This window comes from Crocodylus siamensis, chromosome 12 (genome assembly GCF_052110815.1).
Source record: "Crocodylus siamensis isolate JL-2025a chromosome 12, ASM5211081v1, whole genome shotgun sequence".
NCBI classification, from domain to species: Eukaryota; Metazoa; Chordata; order Crocodylia; family Crocodylidae; genus Crocodylus; species Crocodylus siamensis.
In genome coordinates, this window is record NC_143406.1 from 13028399 (window position 1) to 13050637 (window position 22239).

The 22239-nt window shown below is 40.5% G+C and overlaps 1 protein-coding gene across 4 annotated transcripts in view; it reads right to left on the reverse strand.

Moving 5' to 3' along the window:
- The window catches only part of MORN1 (MORN repeat containing 1), a 159788-nt gene that overhangs the window by 33711 nt on the left and 103838 nt on the right, over positions 1-22239 (reverse strand). The window lies entirely within an intron of this gene.

The window sequence follows — 22239 nt, forward strand, 5'->3', positions numbered from 1 at the left end:
CAAGTGATATAAGCTTTGCTTTCAACAGTTTGAGGTGCTCTTTCACAAAAAGCCCTGCACCTATCTCCTTGAAACTTGGCAGGCTTCATGTCCTCAGAAGGGGCTACCATCCCTACAGTTTTCATCTGAATCTGCAAACAAATGACAAAGTTATAGGCATTTTAGCAATTCCCCATTATAGTCTATGGCCAAATCCTTGAATCGGCACCGAATCTCCGAATCCGAATTGAATTGGGACAGTGATTCGAATCACTGAATTGAATCACTGTCCCTCCAAATTGGCCAAATCTCAAGCCAATACTTGCTGCTTCGCACAGGCCAACGTCACGCCTTATTGCTGGTGTGGGGGAGCCCAACCTCAGGCTTCCCCTGCATCTGCAAAAAACAGATACCCATGGCTGGGGGTCACTGTGCTGAGGGGTATCCCAGCTGTGGGAGTCATACAGAGCTGGGACCTGAGAGTCCCTGCAGCTGATGAAGCTCTGGGTCCCAACTGCACCTACATCAGGTGCAGAACACTCCATCCCAGCTGCAGGTGAGCAGCAGCCAGAACCAAGAACCCTGTGTAGGCCTGGGGTTTTTACACCCCGCACCCCTTGAGCCTTGGAGACCACAGCAGCTGCAATCCCCAGAGATTAACCAGTTAATTGCACAATACCTGGAATGTGGAGAGGTGGCTTTAAAGTGTGTCTCTGTGTGTGTGTACTTCTGAGTACACATGTATATACACACATATATACTTATTTTAATATAATAAAGGACTTTGTCTGTCTGTCCATAAAGCATTTGGCCAACTGCACATGCACCCCACCACTGAGAGGGTGAGCAGCAACTGGCTGTGTGGGTCCAAGTCTGAACTGCTGCTGGGGCAGTTTGTGGTGGCAGCAAACATGCCCCGGCTACCTAAGCACTGGGGCTTCCCCACACCTTCCTGCCTGAGGGCAAAGGGGGAGTCATGTTGGTCGTGCCCCACTGCTACCTATCCCTGATGCCCCCCAGAACAGTTGGCAGGGAGGCGGCAGGGAGGGAGGGAGCAGAGTGGAGGGTGGCAAAGGCAGGGGGTCACGGTGGTGGCTGTTGTCGGGCTCGGGAGGCAGGGACAGAAGGAGGGAGGGAGGGGAGTGGGAATGGTGCCCCAACAACAGCTGGCAGGGAGGGGGAGGCAGTGGGGAGGGAGTGAGGCTGCATGGGCCCAGGCTGGTACAGGATGGGGGGAGGCAAAGTTGGGGGTCATGGTGGTAGCTGTTTTTGGGGCTGGGTGGCAGGGAAGGAAGGAAGGGAGGGAAGAGGGGACGGGAGTGGAGGGGAGGCCATGGTGGCGGCACCCCTTGCCCTCCAACCCTGACAACAGCTGGGAGGGAGGGAGAGGTGGTGGGGAGGGAGGAAGGGAGGGGAGCAGGGAGAGGAGGGGAGGTGCAGGGGAAGCCCTGCTGAGAGGTGGAGCCAGCCAAAGGGAGGGTGGAGAAGGAGGCAGCAGAAGGAGCCTTTACATGGCCATCTCCGAAGGGTGAGTGGGGGGTGAGGGGGGGCCATGTAAACACTCCCTGAAATCTGCCATTCTTGGCAGGCAATTAGCTAGTAATTTTATCATTATAAGGCAATTCTTCAAACTATCTACCTAACTACTAGGTCCTGTAAGGATTAAATGTATGACACTATAGACTACAAAACTATCTATATCAGCGGTTTCAACCTTTTTAGACTTGAAGCACCCCTCAGAAAATGCCAGCTCTTAGTTTTCACTCATTTCTTGACTACAGAAACATAGAGCAATTGTTCTGTTGCGAAGGTCACAACAGGTCAGAATGTATTTAATACTATGAATTCCTATTCTTAGTTTATCTTTTGAATCATGGTTGCATACCTAAAAGTGTTAACATTGTGTGGCACCCCACGGCACTCTTGAAAGGTTCTTAAGGCACCCCAGGGAGCCACAGCACCCTGGCTGAGAATCACTGGTCTACATCAAAGAAATACACCTATGTCGTTTTTAAGAAGTACACAATAGTCCCATTTTTGTATACCAAGAGTTACATGCAATCAAATCAGTCAAGGTCTATGGTAAACTATGAAAAAGATGCTTACATATTTTCTGTACTTTTTGTGACTTTTGTCATCATGTGTTGCTGCTTCCCTTCTTGAAATCATGAGATCATACCTCATTTTAAACGTGTAACACCAGCTCTGTTCAGCAAAACACTTACACACCATTAAAGTCCATTGTTTATTTTGATGATTGTGGTGTAAAACTACATTTGGCAAGATGTAGTGCTGAAGGACCAAATGGATGCTCTAATGTGGCAAATCCCATTGTCTTACCATTTAACATAAAGCTACACATCTGTCGAGGCATTTTTTTTACTTGTGGGAAGTCTCCTCTATCCATACATGCCTCCTACTACTGTAATAATCTCAGATGGTAAACAGGTACCATAACCAAACTAAAATGAAAAGTGTTACGATCTAGGAAGGTTATTCATTAAAAATGTCAATTTACAAAAAACCCAGATAGTGTACCTTTAATATATTTAGACATTTAAACTTTGTATGAATTTCATGATAAAAAAATTAATAGAAAAGATAAAAACTGCTTCATTTTAAATGGAAAAAAGGCCCCAGATATGTCCCAAGAGTCAAGTTAAAGATTCAGAAGTCAGGGCTAGAAGGGGAAAGAAAGATAAATAATTTAGCACTAAGAATAACTAAAGCCTGTCAGTCTGCCAGCTATAAGAGAAATAAAAGGGTTTACAAGAATCTTAAGAGTTTTTACAGAACCCCTAGGGCATTAAAAAAATAAACCCAGAACAAGAAAAGAGTTCAAAAGTATTGTGCATAAGTAGATTTTAAAGGCAGTGATTAAAATGTGAAAACAATGGTATATGTGAATTCCATTAGCCCCAAATTAGACTGTTCCTTTGGTGTGTTGTTTTTCCCTGCTGTAACCGTATACTGCAGCATCCACAGGGCTTCCTCTTTAATAGATGCATCTGCTTGTGAGAGGCCAAAGAGAATGTGCTTATGGGAGGCCAAAAAATATTGGCCTATCATTTTAAGAGACATGGATAAGTCCTATGCTTGGTATGATGTGTACTGGCATTCAGCAATCCCCACATGTTCATTCTCTTCAGGCTACCCATACTTTCATGTTTAAATGCAAAGATCAATTACATTTGCTTCTGAGTTGTACAGTATTTTTATGTGAGGTAGTGTCAATTTGCATGGTTTAATATACCACAACTATGGAAAATCTGAACATGCCTCCTCCATTAGCTGTTTGGGCAGCTCAGTGTGATTTTTCTTTTACTTGAATATTTTTTTATTCAGTTTAGTTTTGCAGTAACAAATATTGAGGAACTTCAAATCACATAAAAATTAGTCAAATAAGAAACTACAGCTACTTAGAGTATTTTTTAAAAATTCTATCCCCCCGAGGATTGTTTTTTTGAAAACAAGATGTAACCTTGTATTTTGTTGCTCAGACAATCTTAACTGTAAAGAGACAACTGCAGAAAGAAATCAAGTTCAGGTTTAAGCTACAAAGTTCTTTTGAATTGCATTGATTATAGTGATCAGTCTATCACTTTAATGTCATCTCAGCTGCCATGTATTAAAAAGACATGCATGTGACAGCCCATTGATCCTTAATTTTGTAGCTGAGGGAAAGAGCCTGTTTGCAATGGAAACTTTCTACTTTAATTAGAACCCTTTTCTTTTGAGAGAATACTCTCGCAGCTATTCATCATATATAGTATGGCAAAGGTATTAAGAACCTGCCATCAAGTTTGATTGAAATCATGTTCATAATAAATAATTCATGAGAAATGCACAGGTGACTGCTGGGTGGAAAAAAGTTGGACGCACTGCCCCCATCTCTAGGATGGTTGAAGAGAACTTTTCTAAGGTGGGGTGCTTTTTCTCTCTGTGGACTGCCTTAACAGGAGGTCAGGGGACAGGGTAACTTTTACTTCAGGCCTAGTCCTATGGCTGGGTACAGCTGAAAACTACCAGTGAATGTTCTGTAAACTCATGTTCAGATTTTTCAAAGAATGTACCATGGCCAACATCATATACCTTGGGACTTATTTTTTCAAGTGCAAGCAACTCAGTTGTACATGCACAAATTGACCATACCTATTTGCCAAAAGTGAACTGAAGCCACATCTACCAAGCATTTGCGGAACTAGAATTTTTACTGTGAAACTATGTGCATTGAGTGTGTTTCCACACTAATATTAAGAAAGCAAATATAAAGACATATGTAATCAGTCTGACCAATCATAACTATCCAAAGACTACAGAAAATTAAAACAAACAAAGAAATAAATTCTATGAAACCTATCAATTAGCCAATATATGTGTGAATATTACAATTTGTTTACAGATATTCTGTGAGTAGATAAACATCCCTGTTTGCCTGGGACAATGTTCACCACCAACCATTTCCTAAATTCTCCCTATGCCTCATATTGGAGAATTCCCTATTAGTATGCAGAAACTTGAAGTTAAGCAATTAAACTTATAAACCCTACATAAGGCAATATTTTTTTTTTGGAAAGCACCAGTAATATAATTCTTCTCCAGATATATGTATTACCACAGAAATTCATGTAGTCCTCTCGATAATTTGCCTGCTTCTCCTCCACTTACAGTTAAATCAGCTAAATCTCCCTTTGTATCAGTAGAGTCATTCTAAAACAAAACCAGTGAATGCTCTTACTTCTTATAAATGAAACGGTCATCTTAGGAAATCTGAGTCATCTTCCTCTTGAAAACTGGAATCATTTCTACCATCAATCCTGTTACAGAGATATGACTGCATTCCTAAATTCCCAGAAGTACATGGTCCATCAACCCTATTCTGTTCCATTACCTAGTGTCATCACCATGCATTTTGAGAATCAGAGGAGGCCTTGATATATGCACAAGATGCTAAAGAGCTAGGTACAGCTTTTGCTGCTGTCCCTATATACTTCCCATACGTCAAGGTGATTCAGATTATTTGTTCATATCTCTTGTAAGAGAGATGCAGTTTGGCTATCATGGGTTAAATTCTCCTAAGTGTTCAGAATGTATATAAACAAATCATAGCAACAAATGATAATGTGGAGCTTATTCATGCACCTGTACACTGGTGTGAAAGTGCATGCTTATATCCAGATGGATCAAATACTGGGCCATGATGGTTTTGGGGGGCGGGGAAAAACCCCAAAACATTTCCTGTTCCCTGGTGATGTGACTAATGTTAAACCTGTTAAATTTACCATTTTCCTCTTGGATTAAATATTCCAATTTCAGGGTAGCATTAACTTCAAACGAAAGCATCGACAGATTCTGGGCCACCATAAACACTTATACTTTTCCTGCATCTGCCTTTGTGTGTGCCCTTGCTATATTTGCTCATTACTTCCATGATTGTATTTACATTTGAAGAACAAAAAAGTGAAAAAAAGAATAAAAGAAATCACCAACAGAAATTGTTGTTAGCGCTTTGTTATGCATAGAGATTTCTCTCGGTAAGTGATCAACTATAACTACTTTGTAAAGAAGGAATTGCCTTCACCGTTGTTACTAGGAAAAACTCAAAAACATACGAAGTAGCTTCTTTGACTAGCTGCTGACCAAGACCAGTGGCACCAGAACTTCAATCAATCAAGCAACAGCAGAGAAGAGAGAGCAGAAGAAAGAGAAGGAGACAAATCCTGGCCTAAGGACTATCCTCCCCTACAGGAAGAACTGCAGCCTCTGAGGAAGAGTCTGTGGCTCAAGGATCGGACTCTTAAGTCACCTCAAGACCCGTCAATGAGCTGTGGTGGAGATCATCCTCAAATCAAGGGACTGCCATTGCCACTGACATATTCTTATTTGAACAGAAAAGTATATGCCACTGAACTCTTGTGGAACCTTGTAAAAAAATCAAAACTATTTATTTCTTCAGCCAACTCATAGTGTCAATGTTAATTTTGACTGGGTTTTGCACTGTAGATAAAAACATAGTTTCAGCTTTGGAAATTTAGAAAGAGTCAACATATTGCCAATTTCTCAGCTGAATGCAGAGCTTTTATGCATGCCTCTTAAAAAAGTCCAGATTGAATAACTATTTATAACTGTGGATTGCAGGCCCTCTGGATTATTTAGATTCTTTGCTACAGTATGTAACCTTTAGGATGTACTTAAACATTGGCTACAAATAAACTCTATTAGTATCTCATCTAGAAATAAAAACAATTTAATTGGGCTGCTATTAGAGATTTAATTGCTTTCAGAATGTTTGTACAGTACTTTCCTATAAAGCTTTGAATAATATTGCCTTAACTTGTCTGAGTAAACTATCAATTCCCTTATGACAACAGACAAAAATCTGCATTTCTCTTTTAACTTTCCCCAGGCTGCAAATTAAATCTTTCAGAGGGCAGACTTTTATTATATTTTGTTATGACCTCTCTTTCTGGCACTCCAGGTTGTCACAGATGATAGCTACTGAAACACTTAAGGGTACATTTTCTGCCCTATTTACAGAGAACAAGAGCTGCACAAATATTTCCCTATGTACTGCTTAATTATTTAGCCCTCAGACATATCTAAATGCAAATCTGATCAGCCACTATTCTGCATAGTAGCTATTTGTCTGTCTTAACAAGACTCAACAGGTATGATTCTCAGCTGCTATTGGTCACCATAATTCCACTGATTTCCATGGTGTTTTGTCACTTTACACCAGCTGAGGATCTGAGCCAACTTTTGTGGAGCTGCTTACAGTATCTCAGTATGAACAGTGCTTCATAAACAGAAATTAATTTGTTTCTTGATTGTACACTGAGAAAAGGTATATGTCCAAGCACAATAAATCTGGAACCAAGGCACTGATTTTAAGCTTTAAATATGGGACCAGGCAGCTCTGAATCAAACAATTGCTACTCTTCTCTTACCCTACTCTGCTGTAGCAGAGAATTAGGCTCATGTAGTGTAAGGGAGATAGAGAGGATATTCTAGACATGAGACCTAGTTTGTATGATTTAATTTTGATATTTATGCCCAGAGCTGTCTACAGGTACATCTACAAAGAAGCAAAGAAAAACTAAAATAAAGGGCTCCAGGAAATGATATGGCATTTATAGCTGTAACCTAACAAAATGATACAGTATACTTTAGAAAGAGGAAAAGTCCTTCTGTTCAGAGAAATGGAACAGCTTGTTTAGCAATTTAGTTTTGGCATAGTTGTTAAGTGGTGATCATGAAAAAAGTGAGTCCCCAGCACACATTAAAACAACTTACCAGGACATCTAAAAATCATGGGTTCAACCAGGATCTTTCCAACCAAATGTTTTAAAGCACTTTGCCCTGTAGCCCCTAAAGGGGCTACTGGGCTTTGGGGTTACTAGGTTCCAGGTAGCCAAAGCCCCTCAGCTCCTCCCACCAGAGAACCTTGAAACCCCTCTCCTGTCCTAGTCCCAATGCTGACTTCCATCCACCTTGTTGATGCTGAGACTCAGCTGATTGTCTGCATTGACACAGGGGCGCTACACATTCAATTTATTGAGCTATACAAACAGGACACAAAGACATTCCACATATTTTGCGGAATATCTTTGTGGCTGGTTTGCCACTTTATGGCACCATAACTTGGCTGAATGTGTAGCACTATTACTATTTATGGTGCAATTGACACATTATGTGTACCGTAACTGTAACGTGTGCTGGGGCCTCAGAAAAATCTAATACTGAATGCTCTTACAGTTCAGTCACTGTGTAGATAGAGCTTCAATTCCTGGCACTATCACAGACTCCTTGTATGACATTAGGCAAGTCATCAATGATCATCAATGACTTCATTAACAATCTGGTAGATGGTATGGAGTGCACACAGCAAGTTTGCAGATGACACTTAGCTGGGCAGAACAGCAGATATGCTGGAAAGTAGGGCTAGAATTCAGAGAGGGCTAGACAATTTGGAGGACTGGACCAGAAGAAATCTCATGAGGTTCAATAAGGACAAAAGCAAAATCCTGCACTTAGGACAGAACAAGCCTCTGTACAGGTACAGGCTATGGGCTGACTGGCTAAGCAGCAGCTCTGCAGAAAAGGACCTGGGGGTTATTGTGGACAATAAGCTGAATATGAGCCAACTTTGTGCCCTTTTTGTGAAGAAGGCTAGCAGCATACTGCATTAATAGAAGCATTCCCAGCAGATTAAGATAAGTGATTATCTCCTTTACTCAGCACTGGTGAGGCCATATCTGGAGTACTGTGTCCAGTTTTGGGCCCCCCACTACAGAAAGGATGTGGAAAAATTGGAGAGAGTCCAGCAGAGAGCAACAAAAATGGTTAGAGGGCTGGGGACTAATAACTTATGAAGAGAGCCTGAGGAAACTGGACTTATTTAGTCTGGAGAACAGAATATTGAGGGGAGATTCAATAACAGCCTTCAACTACCTGAAGGGCGGCTCCAAAGAGGATGGAGCCGGACTGTTCTCAGTGGTGGCAGATGACAGAACAAGGAACAATGTTCACAAGTTGCAACAAGGGAAGTTTAGGTTAGATATTAGGAAAAACTCTCATGAAGAGGGCAGTGAACACTGGAACAGGCTAAGCAGAGAGACTGTGGAATCTCCAACCTTAGAGGTTTTTAAGACTCACATAGATATAGTTGGGGATGGTCTTGTTTTGAGCAGGGGCTTGGACTAGATGACCTCCTGAGGTCTCTTCCAACTCTGATTTTCTAGGAGTCTATGTCCTTTTTATGCTCCTATGATTCTAAATCCTTCAATCTCTCTGTAACCTACAGTGTATAAAAAGAGTCATAGTAACAGCTTTTACCCCATCCCCTCTTGCCTACTTTGACTGTAAATTCTACAAGGCAGTTAGTACATTTGTGCCCCAGTAGGGGCCTTGAGCTGTTTCTGTAATATGGATAAATATATCAAATGTCAAATCACTCCTAAATAATGCAGGAGACTGAACTTGAAATGACCAGATCAGAAGGTAGCCAATCTGAATTTGAAAAGGAAGAGAGGCATAAAAAAAACTCATGTATTTCTTACTAGTTGACCTTGTTTTTGACTAACCAAATTAGTTTGAGCCTGGTACATTCCTGGTTGAACAGACTGCACTTCCCAGAATATTGTGAACACACTTTTAGTTGAACATTATTCATTTTCCTTAGAAATCTCCATTAGTAAGGATGGCATTTGAGAAGGAGTGGTCCATTCAAGTTAGAGATGACATCAATGGGAAAATTAACTGCCTCAATTACATCTGAGAGACGGATTAATATGGGGCAGTTTCCACAGCATCCTGCTGCTGCCTGTAGAACCAGTGCTCATCATAGGGACATGTGGGGAGTGGATCATGGCTCTGCCTCAGGCCCTGCGCTGTAACTACCTCCCGATCCTGACCCAAGCCCTGCCCATCCGTCCTGCTCCCAGATGCCACTCCTCACCTGTCTGCGATCCCAATCCCATCTGCCCAGCTGTGTGTGCCCTGCCCACAGGGGCCCAGGCTGGTCTCCATGAACCCTACCCATCTGCTCCATCTGGGTCTCTTGGAGATGGGTGCAGGACAGATAGTCAAGGCAGTGGGGCTAAGTCAAACAGTGGCAGTGGAGACACTGGCAGCAGCAGTGAGAAACAGTCACCACCATGGGGGCTGCATGGAAGCCAAGTCTGGCCTCCATGCAACCTCTGCCCTACTGCCACACTGCCCAGATGCATGGACTACAGCATGCCTGAGAGCCACACGTGTGGATAGGGCAGGCTGTGTTCAGAGCCAGGTAGCACCTCTGTGTCCAGGGGTGGCAGGACTGGCCACACAGCCAGGGCTGTCACCCCTGCACCTGAGCCGGTTGGGGCCAAGGGACCTGCTGCAGGCCAGATGGAATCACTTGGCAGGTCAGATCTGGCTGGCAGCCTGTATTTTGCCCACCTTTGCAATCGAGCCTCTTTTTGCACCTCCTGATTGGGAAAAGGAGATGTGCCTATACATGCTCATTTCACACTTGTTCCTACTTCTGAAGCTTTTGCCAGAATATTCAAAATGCTCAAGTTGTCACACCTTGATTGTTGAGTGAACTACAAAGAATTTGAAATGGAAAATTCTGTTTTTACATGGTGATCTGTTTCTGCCATACAGAAAAACAAAAGTGCATGGGAATGGAAAATACAGCATGTATTATAGCCCACACCTTACAATTCCCATCAGTGATGGTTGTGACAAGGTGGAGGTTTGAGACTTGAGAAATTTTTTAGTGCTTCATAGGTAGGTGCACATTAGTACACATGAAGTGTTTCACACAGGGCCACATCTATAAACTGCTTTAAAATTCTGAGTAGACAATAGGCATAGTGGGAGCCAAATGATAGGAAGTGGTAGGGAATATAAGCAAGACATCTTAGGGAACACATTATAAAAACAAAAACTCTAGCTTGTATTTCAGAAGGCTATTTTTATTGATTATAGACCATCAAGGTGGAATTTTCAGAAGTGTTCAATGTTGGCTTAAATCCACTTCCATTGACGTTGATGGCAAAAAGTTTCACTTGTGTCAGTTGGAGCAGAATTAAGGCAATGATGGGCATTTAAAAAAAAACAAACAAACTTTTTAAAAGAATAAAGAAGTACACTGCAGATTGTACAACACATTAGCATTGGAGAGTGCATCTACTGGCTCTCTTCCTCAAACATAATCCTTTGGCATGGAGTTGGTACTTTTGAGACAGTGCTAACACATCACTGCTACTCTCCAGAGCTACAGCACTTCACTTTCTGAAAGGTTTAAGGGACAGTATTCCTCATCATTGTAATCCTTGAGAAATTTTATACCTGGAAGTACCTCCAGTCCACTTCTGGGTTTGCCACTCAGCATGTGGGGGCCTCCCTGCACTCCTATGGGATGCTCCATGTGCCCCACAATCGCAGCATTTATGAGCCACGCTGGTACCTCGAGGTACATAGAAAAATTTTTTAAAGCTGTGTCTATGTCCAAATCACTGATTCGCTGAATCAGCATTGAATCTTTGGATTCGGATTTGGCCGAATCGAATCAGGAACAGTGATGCAAATCAATGAGTCAAATCACTGTCCCTGATTTGGGCTGAATCCAAATCGAATAGGGCCCACTTTGCACAGCCCTGGTAAGTATCTCATGTAGAAGTGCCCACTAAGCAGTAATTTGCTCTAATCTTGAGCAAAGCATCTCGTGTAGACACACCCACTGGTCATTATTTTTGGAGTTAAAGTACGAAAAGCATGCATATATACATTTATAAAAGAAATACAGATAATTACATAAGCCTCAGCCACTGTATAAGGTGAATATTTATTACAGTATAACTTTCAAAGAAGGAAGTGGAGAGTGAGAGAGGTTAAACAACTTACTCAAGGTGCCACAGTAAATCAATAATATAGCTGAGAGCAGAACTGAAGAGTCTTGACTTCCAGGTTCACTGTTCCAACAGCTAGATACCACTGCTGTATAAAACCAGTGATTTGTAGGGAAAAAATTGGTTGCACTAATGTTTGCAGTAATTCCAGAGGCTAGCAGAGGATGGTACTAATGTCATCTAATAATATCAGGATCACAGATGTCTGGAATAAGGCATCTGATTTTAGGTGCTCTTTATCTGCAGCTGTGTGAATGTATAATGAATCCTTGCTACTGGCTTCCTCTTATAAGCCAATGATTGTGCAGTCTACAGCAGTGGTTCCTATAATTTTCTTTTGGCAGAACCTGCTTGGAATGTATAACAAAACTGCTAAGAGCCAGAATGTCCATCAAAATGTTCTATTTTACTACCGATCTTAAAAAAGACTATCCATGAAAAAAAACAACTGTGGTTGTGGGAACAGAATGCTCAAGAGAGATTTCAAATACCATTTCTTTGAATGGGCAACAGTTGTACCTCTTGCAACAAAGTATATTTTGCATTCACCCAAAATTTTTCATCATGGGATTCAAAGCATTGCTTAGATACTAGACAATTAAAAAAAACAAAACAAAACAAAATCCTTTGTGGAGCGTGTAGGCGTGGCACTGGATCTGTTTTTTTATGTGAGCAAATGGTGTCAAACGGTCATTGATCTGCTGTTGATTTTAAAATGTGCTGAGTTGGCAGACCCAGCAGCGATATCCAGAAGAAATGATTTGACAAGACTAGTTTTAACAACATGACAACTGCAACAATATCCTGATGTAATTCATTGATATATCCAAAAACAAAGAAAAGACCAGGTCGATAGCTTTCTACGACAGAAATCCTTATTTTATCCATTTGTGGTTGTATCAGAAACGGGAAGCTCTAGTGATTAGTTATCACTGTGACAGGAATCATACAAAAATCAGACCGACAAGAAAGAATTCATATTTCATGTTGATTCTAATATAAAAGCCTAAGTCTGTCTGTCTGTCTGTAACACTTTATTTGCACTCTGATTGGCTGACAAACAGCCAATCAGAGTGTGAAGAAGCATTCTGATAGAAGGCAGCCTGCCACCATGATGGTGGGCACACAGGGGATGGAGCGGGGGCGGGGGGGAGATCAGCTCAGCTGGCCTCGCCTCCCCCCACACTGCTCCCTGGAGGCAGCAGCAGAGCTGATGGAAGGTGGGGGCGAGGCCAGCAGGTAACGGCCTGTTCCCTGCAGGTAACACTGGGGGTGGGGGAGGGGGAGTGGGCCCAGACCCCAAGCAGCAGAAGGGAAAGGGGAGTGGGCCTGGACAGGGGGGAGGGACAGGGCTCCATCCCCACCCACTCCTCCCCTCCCCCTCCCTTCATTCTTGACAAGCAGGTGGCTAGTTTTGCTATAATGACCTACCCTTCTGTAACTGTAACTATTACATTACTGCAGTCTGTACTTGAGGCTACCGTTATCCACATGGAAACTTCAGCACACTTTACACTAACTGGCCTGTGTCCTGCAGGGATGGACCATCATAAGAGTATAAACTTAGTAAATTAGGAATTTGTGTTATCTCATCACTTCTGGACACAGCTTAATAATTGGTTCAAATACATCGAACCCTAAGCCTTGAGCCCTGAGATTTCCTTCCTAAGCATCATCATGATGTTTCTGATCTTCTGACCTGCCCTTGATTCCCTAGATCAGACTCTCTAGGTCTCCAACTGATGACCTAGTCCTCTGAAATCTGCTTCCTCCAGCTGTCTGCCAGAGCCAGGGTTTGCCAAGCTTTAAGGCACAGAAATATCTGTTTGTTCCAGCTTTTAATTGACTATTAGATCATATTTAATAGCAGAGAGTAGAGGGTTATCATTCAGATTTGCACAGTTGATGCAGAACTGGTTTTAACTGGTAAAAAGTGCCCAGGTGTAGAGGCCATGGGGAGCCATTATATATATTTTAATTACTAATAAAACAACAGACTTTAAAAAGATATACTTCAACAGAAAATTCCAACTTCAACATAGAATTTCCTTGGGTTTCTGTTGGACACCTTTGAACAATACATTGTACATCTTTAGTCTTCTTTTCCTCTATTAGCCATCACTTCTGGCAGATGGAGGTATGGGTAGGGAGAGTGGGGCTGGAAGGTGTACTTATAAAGGGTTAACTGTGGTTTGTTCCCTCCCTTCTCTTTCCTCAGCCCTAGGAACCCCTCCATATGCTGTGTTCCATTTATTATTTCTGCATTGCATCAGGAGGGAAATATTCACACTGAGCCACAGGGATTAAAGACTGAAGCTCCAGAGAAGTCAGATCACATCCGTCATATCCAGCTGTTTTCAATTCCAACCCTTCACACCTGCTTTTATTTATTATTCCTTGCTTAGACAAGACAGGGCTCATTTTTCAATCTTTAAACCTTTTCTTAAGGAAAAAAAAAACTCACAAAGAAAAAGAAATTAATCTATTCCCTTTCCCTTTTTGTCTCTGTAAAAGCCCACCAAGAAGAGATTAAACAAACTATTGACATGGTGGGGCTCTGACCTAATGGGAAGCCACGCAAATATTGAGGCTGGACAGCTCCCTAAAGCGTATCTCCAGCATAGTGAGGACTTCAGGAGGGAGTGGGAACAATCAATGGCAAAGATTTGCTGTTGAAACAAGAATCTGTGTGAAGTTTTCTTATGGAAATTCAAATTGATTTGTCATGTTTTCACTTGTGCAAAGAGGCACAAGGGATTTGAGAGGTGGGGGGGAAAGTTTTCACTCTAGTTCAGATGCTTCTTGGCTCCTATAGGTCTTGCCATTTTCAGTTGTCCTTGCTTATCACTTCATGGTGCATGCTTGCTGGCAATCCATTCCAGTTACTTCCTTCCTCTCAATCAGGAGCTCCACATCTCCTTGGTAGTTGGATGGTGTCACTCACCAAATAACTCTTCTAATTTTTCAGACAATGATTGACGAGCCTTCCTAGTTGCAGCTCTCCGCTGTTGTTGCTGTTTAGCCTGATACCAGGATCTCCCCTTTTATGGTCTTTTTGGTACTTACAATCATTTTCCTTAACGGCTCTACAGTTACTACTCGGCAACGCTTATGGTACGTATCAGACACACAAAAGCACCTGTGCTGCTTGTACAAACGCCTGCCTGCTCCCATCTGCAGTTGCTTTTGTGGCATACGCCTAACATACCACCTTTCATTGCATGGCGCAAACTTGTATCTTGTTGGCAGTCCATTCAGTTGTTGTGTGGGAGAAATTCTGACTACTCCCCTCCCTGCAATCTGGCGATCTGGATCACTGCAGTAGATGGACTGCCTCCCTCACCAAAGAACTGTGCTAATTTATCAAGCAATTACTGAGAGCTGAAAACACAGGGTGGGGTTTTCAAAAGCATAGAGGGAAGGCAGATGCCCAACCTGCATTGAAAGTCAGTGAGAACTGGGAAGTCTACCTCTGCTAGTTACTTTGGAAATGTCACTCTCATTCTTTTAGTAAAGTGCTGTAGTATATTAGCTACAAAGACCTGACGCTTAAAAGCAAGCACAAAATTGAGACCCTTATACCGTACTTCTCAGCATGAAACAAAAACACAAAAGATTTATTGTGGATCTTTGTTAATATTAAGGAGGGATTTTTATTACTACTTCACTTAAGAGAAGGATCAGGAAATTCAGCCCCAAATACTTAGCTTTTGTGGGTCTTTACTGTGCTCACAGCACTTTCTGTGCAGAACACCAGCCCTGGAATCCTTCTTTAAAAAATGTGTTAATTCCAAAGCAGATTCTTTCCGACTCTGAGGCTGTCCTAACACTCCAAGGTGTCTCACAGGGATGTGAGATAGATAAATGTGGGATGTGTAGAGGGACATTCTAAAGCAGCAAAGGAAAGAAAGGATGGCACAAGTCCATATTTCTTTCTAAGTGGATGAGGGCAGATCCATCCATGGTTGAAGAAATTAGTCTTAATCTGATCTATTTACTTTGGGATGTTTCATCGTGCGCCCAGCCAATCGCTTTTACTCAACTCCACAATGCATGTTCGGTATAGACCATGAGTTATGCAAAAGGACTGGCAGATAGAAATTGCACAATATCCAATCAGCCCTATTTAATAGGCTGACTCCTCCTTTTCTGAGGAAAGATAGAAGTTTTTTAAAAATGCAAATAACCAGTGACTTAGAGGATACAGGATGGCTGTTGCCAGTCTCACCATAAACTGTTTGCATGCTGGCTTTCCATCATAATGTTATTTCCCAGAAGAAAGAGTTTTTAATTAATTATGATAGATCTTGCTCCTTATTTGCAGCTAACTTCTCATATACGACACTTATATACCCTCCTATCATTAAGGCTTTGCTCTCATCATCCCAGCTATAGATCCAAACATAGTTTGTTACTGGTCTGAGTCAGTCATGATCATTAATCCATTATTACTTAACTCATGCATCAAGGGTTCTGCTCTAGGGGAAAAATATGATTATTACAATCTTAACTTTTATATATTTAGACCTTGCTTTATACTTAGTTTTGTCTACCAGCTATCCTCAGAAAGAAAACATAGAAACATGAAGAATTCTAATTTCTTGAGGTTTCTCAGGAGTAAGAACACAAACAGATGGACAAAGAATACTTAATATTTTTGCATGAGTTTAATAGAAAGTACCCAATAGAATGATCACTTTTTGTGAGATTTTGTTTAAGTGCTGACTCATATAAAATGGAATAATGGACACCTTTGTATGAAATATCCATGTCTTTTTTTTCTGGCATAGGAATGATAGCTACAGGCTCTGTAGAAGAATGTCAGATATGCTCTCTGGGTTCTCTATCCCAGAGTCACTATGAACTGGATCAAAAGAAATAATGGCCATAAGATAGCAGAGACCAGATTTAGACTAGACATTAGGAAGAACTTCTTCACAGTTTGAGTGGCCAAAATCTGGAATGGGCTCCCAAGGGATGCTCTCCCCTGCCCTGGGGGTCTTCAAGAGGAGGTTAGATAGGCATCTGGCTGGGGTCATCCGAACCCAGCACACTTTCCTGCCTATGCAGGGTGTCGGACTCGATGATCTATTGAGGTCCCTTCTGACCCTAACATCTATGAATCTATGAAATACTGCTCAGCCACTTTAACAGCATTAAGGACAAGGTCCCATGCCCTACTTTCTTTACAAATAGCACACAGTAGAGTGATGTGGCTATCACCACATCCAGCAGTCTTTGGTTTTTCAACCTGACCCACTTACCCACTTATATCTGGATTGGCTAGGAGCAGCTTTCAGTACAAGTCCAAAATAAGGCTCTGGAGAGACAGAGAGATACCTTATCTACTCTACCACCACACTGTTGGCTCTGTGCAAACTTCAGCCAGTAATGTTACCTCTCTGTGACTTATTTTACTGTTTGAAAGAGAGAAATGAAATTGAACTACATTAAAGGGACAATGTGAGATTTACTTAATGATACTGAAAGAGTTTGAGATCCTTGCATTAAAGGCACTATGCAAATGCAAGATATTATCAATAAAATACACCAGGAGGTACCTTAAGCTCTTGAATCAAGAGATGATTCTGTTCCTCTAGTGTTAATAAGACTCAACAGCATAATGAGTATTGGACAAATAGGGCACCAGCCTGGGGTACCAAATCACAGGGGGCATATGAATGGCAGCCACTGCTACCATCCAGGGTGCAGACCCTGACTGTTATGCCTCTGATAGGACTAATGATGTCCCCTGGGGAAAAAAAACCCTACACCACACTGAGTTCACAACTGAACCATGTCTATGTAGTCTGGATGGTGTGCAATAAGACACTCATAAATTAGGCATAATGCCGATACACTATGATGGCTGCCCAATCTCTATATAAAAGAGTGACATATACTGGCTAGATAGACTGCAAGGCAATTGCCCATGATACAATGTTAAAAAATAGATTGTATGGTTTGTAGTAGCATCAAGTGTCTATTGAAGTGTAAAAAAAATTAATTGACTCCATCTGTATTGGCCTAATGACTGATTAAATGACTAATCACGGAAGTCTTAATTAAAACCATTTTTCTGTACAGAAGAAGGGGGGAGGAAGCCGCTCATTAATGTATTACAATGTGTGTCAGATTCCGTTTGTGTCATTTACTAACAGCCGTCAAATGAGTAATTATGCACAAGGTCATTTTATGTAAACTTTTTGCATACATCATCAGACTGATTGGATTAGGCTTGGGTGCTCGATTGGGTTCTGCATATGGCTGCATTTTTCCATCACAAAACAGGTAATTAAGATTGGTGAGAATAAGCAATAAAAGAGGTTGACATTTCCACTGCCACTCCACCTCCCCCAGTCTAGCCAAAAGATTCCAAAAGGGCTTTCATGTATTTTGGGTATTTTGGACCCCTAGCCACATTTATTAAATTGAGCCCATCCTCAGCAGCTGACACAATTTAACATTATTCGGGAGTTGACTGGGATGACTGTCACAATTCTATAATATGCAAGGAATGTCTCTGCATGAATCAGATAACCAGGCTATTAAACAAATAGAGTCCTTTTTAAGTAAATGAAGATGGCAGTATAAAATTAAGGGATGATTTTAGATTTTATTAGATAGCCACTTGACAGCCCAATGCTTAGTGACCTTTGCTATGGAAAAATAACAAACTGCTTCTGTCTCAACAGCTGAGTCTAATCTATTTAAAACAATACATTAAAATAAGTCACAGAATAAAAGGTCCATCTTAAGCATTAAATAAGTCAACTTTCCACTAGCATGTAACTCATGCTAGGATATATGTATTTTAATGAAACAGTCTGCATATAAAATGATACAGCTGTGTCAATGAAAGGGAGAAACCCAAAGTACAACTGTAACATAAAAATGCATTCTTTGCTCTGACTATCATCCTGAAATTTCTAACAAACATTTTCCCCACCCATGGAAAAAATCCATTATAGCACTACTTCTAAACCATTTCTGTATGCCAAAGATGACATAGTAATGTATTGTTTGTAGAATAAAGGAAATCAATAAAGCTGCTGTAAAAGTGAATATATCTAAAATGAGAAAGTTGCTGACAATGGAGAGTACAGCACATTGTAGCATATAGCTGTGTCACTCCAGTAACAATAAAATGTCAAGTCTTGCAATATTATACCCACGCAAGTCATACCGATATCAACTTGGGACTACTCACAGACATTGGTGCTACAGAATTAGGCCCAAAGTAAATTTAGTTCCTCTAAAATAAAACTAACCAGTTATTTTGAATTAAGACTTCTTTTCAAATTATAACTACCTTTCAAAAAAATTCTGATATTCCAGCCAATAATGCTGACTGGGAAGAAATCTGAGATGACATTCACAATATGCACATCCGCCTGTGAAAGCACTGCATGTCAGTTTAGAGCATACCCAATTGATTAAAGAATATTGCTCAGAATATGGACAAAGAAATTACAGGGACAAAAATGATGAAAAGAATCTTAGTCATGACTATGTAATTTCTGATTATACTTTTGCCTTGATTAAATCCTATCCTGTCTAAACTCTTCAAAGTCATGTAAGCTAGAGGAAATGTATATGTAAAACATAACTATTTCAGAATCATTTGATAAATTTAGCTACATCAGCCAGCTTTGACCATATCTCAAGCAAAAACAGATTTCAATTAGTTTAAATTAATTAGACTTTAAACTGTAGTCAAACTGAAGAAGGCTAAAATCTGTGACCACATATCACTGCCTCTGATGAACACTTCATAAATGAAAGAGGTTTATTTAAATTAAGGAGCTGGAATTTAATATTGGATAGCTTTGGGGTTAAATTTAGCCCTGGCATTAGCAGGTATAATGTGGGGAATTAATTTGGCCTTTAGTTTTTAAAAAGAAGAACTAACCTGAAAGATGAATCATTTTTTTTCCATTTTACTGATAAACGTGCTTTTCCTTTTCATTTTGAGAAAAATACTTGCATTTTTAAAAAATATAAAATACCAGCACACTCCAAAAATAAGTAACATTAGTCAGAGAAGATCTTTCAAAACCTGAAGCAAAAGTTTTGTTTTGTTTTTTTTTTAAAAGGGAACAATTCAGCACAATCTGCACTACCCTTCTAATGCAAATGAAAAACTATTGCCGAGCTGCCTAAATTACAGGGTGGTGTGTCATTCTTAATCTTCACAGAAATGTAGGAGTTCCTGTTTCAATCACTTCTATTGTTTGAAATATACCAGATGATAATGGAGTGGCTGCCATTGTGGGCAGAGATTGATTCTTAGGTGAAGCTAATAACTGAGTTAATGTATGATTTGCTGTAGGTTATGAGGAATTACCAGACATTGGAGAAGATCAGTGTATGGACCAGTGGCAAGTACATTAGGTGACCCAATTGTCAATCTCCAGGATAGCCTCTTTTCATACATACATTGATTATATAGGTTACTCGGTACTGACAATTCAAAAAGAATTAAATAAAGGTGTAAGGTTTTCATCACCAAGGACCAAATTGATTTCTAAAGGAATATTTGTTTTACTTCATCCTGCTCCTCAAAAATGAGGTGTATATTGTATACAGGAGTGTGTCGTATGTGCGAAAATATGGTATTATTTTATTTAGAAGCTAAATTCTGTTCCCACTTACATTTTATGCATCCCTACTGAAATTAGAGAAAAAGATTCTGCCTTCAAACCTAAACTATGATAAATACAATTGAAGTTTTATTTTACTGAAGTTTTAAAAAATGCAAGGAAAAATAGAATCAAAGCTACTACACGTGAATCTATTAGCCATTTTCTGGGAAACCTGCATGTACACACATTTATATAAAAAAATGTAGAGTGTTGTTAAACAGATCTCTGCCTTTAAGTATGTCTGAGGTTGAACACTGCATAAAGCTTATATTGAATTATATTCTTGAATAAGTGTACCAAGACACTGCTTAGATTTTGTAAAGCACAGGCATAACAACAGTCATATTTCTTAAGCCTTTTCCAGGCTTGTGTATCCAATGTCTGTCCACAAATTCTCTGAATTAAATGGTGATTACCCTAGGAGTATATTTTTTCATATTAACTAGTACTTCCTAATTAAGAAAACTGCAGGACTTGTATCATTTAAAAAAGATCACTACTAGTATGTTAACCCTAGTTTCTGAAAATAAATGTAACAGATTAATTTCCAGTCAGATGATAAGTATTACATTCTATGTTTTATTTTCCCTTTTTTGACTATGTGTTTAAAAACATGTTTAGAAACACTGTGGGGTCTGATTTTACAGTTTGTAGCAGGGATCTTCTTTTGTTCTCTGTTTGTATAGTCCCCAGCATAATGGAGCCCTAGTTCGGGCATGGGGTCCCTAGCACTAATACAATATGAATAAATAATGGTAGAAATGACAGATTTAAGAGATACAGAGCACCCAGAAATCCCATGGACTTCAGTTTGAACTGTCAGTTCCTGCCACTTCTGAAAATATGTTTCTTAATATAAAAAAGGCAGAGAGCCAGATAAAGAATATTTAAACTATCTACTTCCTGATATTCCAGTTTCCATACTTTAATCTTTAAATGTTGATCTGTTATATAAATAATTGTACAAAACAAATATATTGTCTCCATATTCATCTCTCCAAAGTTGTCATTAATTTTGTATGTTTCATTTTCTTAGGGAAGAATGTCTTTAAGGTAAATGTCATTACCTTTAAGATCCATATGTTGATATCCATCATCTGGATAAAGTAGATAGCTGATAGGCCTTCCAATGTCTCAATGCTCCCTAATTCTTCACACAATTCGGTCCCTAATTAATTGATTCATTCACTCACTCCCACTAACCCTATTTTTTTCTTCTCTGCCTCTTGAATTTTATTTCCATTTTCAGTCCAAGTTTTTGGCTCTTTTATCAATTCTCCACATTCGTTTATAGTATTAGGAACCTGTACAATAGTTTATGTAAAACTCTAGGGTCTTGGCAGACCTCTATTTCTGACACTTTTCTTTCCAAACACCGCTCTAACAGAAGTTCTGTAGACCCACCATAAAGAAATTAGACTGAATCTTTTTTCTCTCTCACAAGGTAGCATGAATTATATAGAAAAGCATGAAGCAAGCAATATGATGTTGAACATACCAGTCTGAACCCTCATGTCCACCACCAGCCATTATCTCTGGTAGCAGAGGCATGATTAAAATCTTTTTGGAGCTAGACGTACTTTTATCTCAGTCACTCTAAAGATATAAAAACTTTTACAGCACTGATCCCTATTCTCTATACATGAAGTTGTGTGATATGCTATTACTTCATCTATGATGATAAGGACTTCCAAAATAATAATGCCTGTTCAGTCCCGGCATTACTTCTCACCTGGACAAGAGATCTCTCTGATTTACATACTCATATTTTAAAAGCTGAGGTGGATGTTTATGGTTAACTTTAGATTCAAAGATGTTTAAAGAGCTTGATGGCCAGAACAAAGTGACCAGGGAGCCAGTGAACAGGGAACAGCAACAGGGGAGCAGTTTGCAGGCAGCTGCTGGAGGCAAGAGGAGGGAGGAAGGAGAAGCCAGGCCAGGCACCAGATCCTGCCCAGGAAAGGTAAGTGATCCAGCTGCCTGTACCTTTGGTTTAGCTGACTGTCTGTTTGTTTGGTAGGTGTGTGCTCTGAGAAGCTGGGAGTGAGTGCTGAGGGGCTGTTGGTTGTTGACTGCTGACTGCGTGATTGCTGCCTGGGCCTCAGTCAGCCCAGGCCCAGAAGGGTATAAAAAGAGACTCCCCAGGCAACCAGGGAGCCAGCGAACAGGGAATGCCAACAGGGGAGCAGTTTGCAGGCAGTTCGTGGCTAGAAGTACAC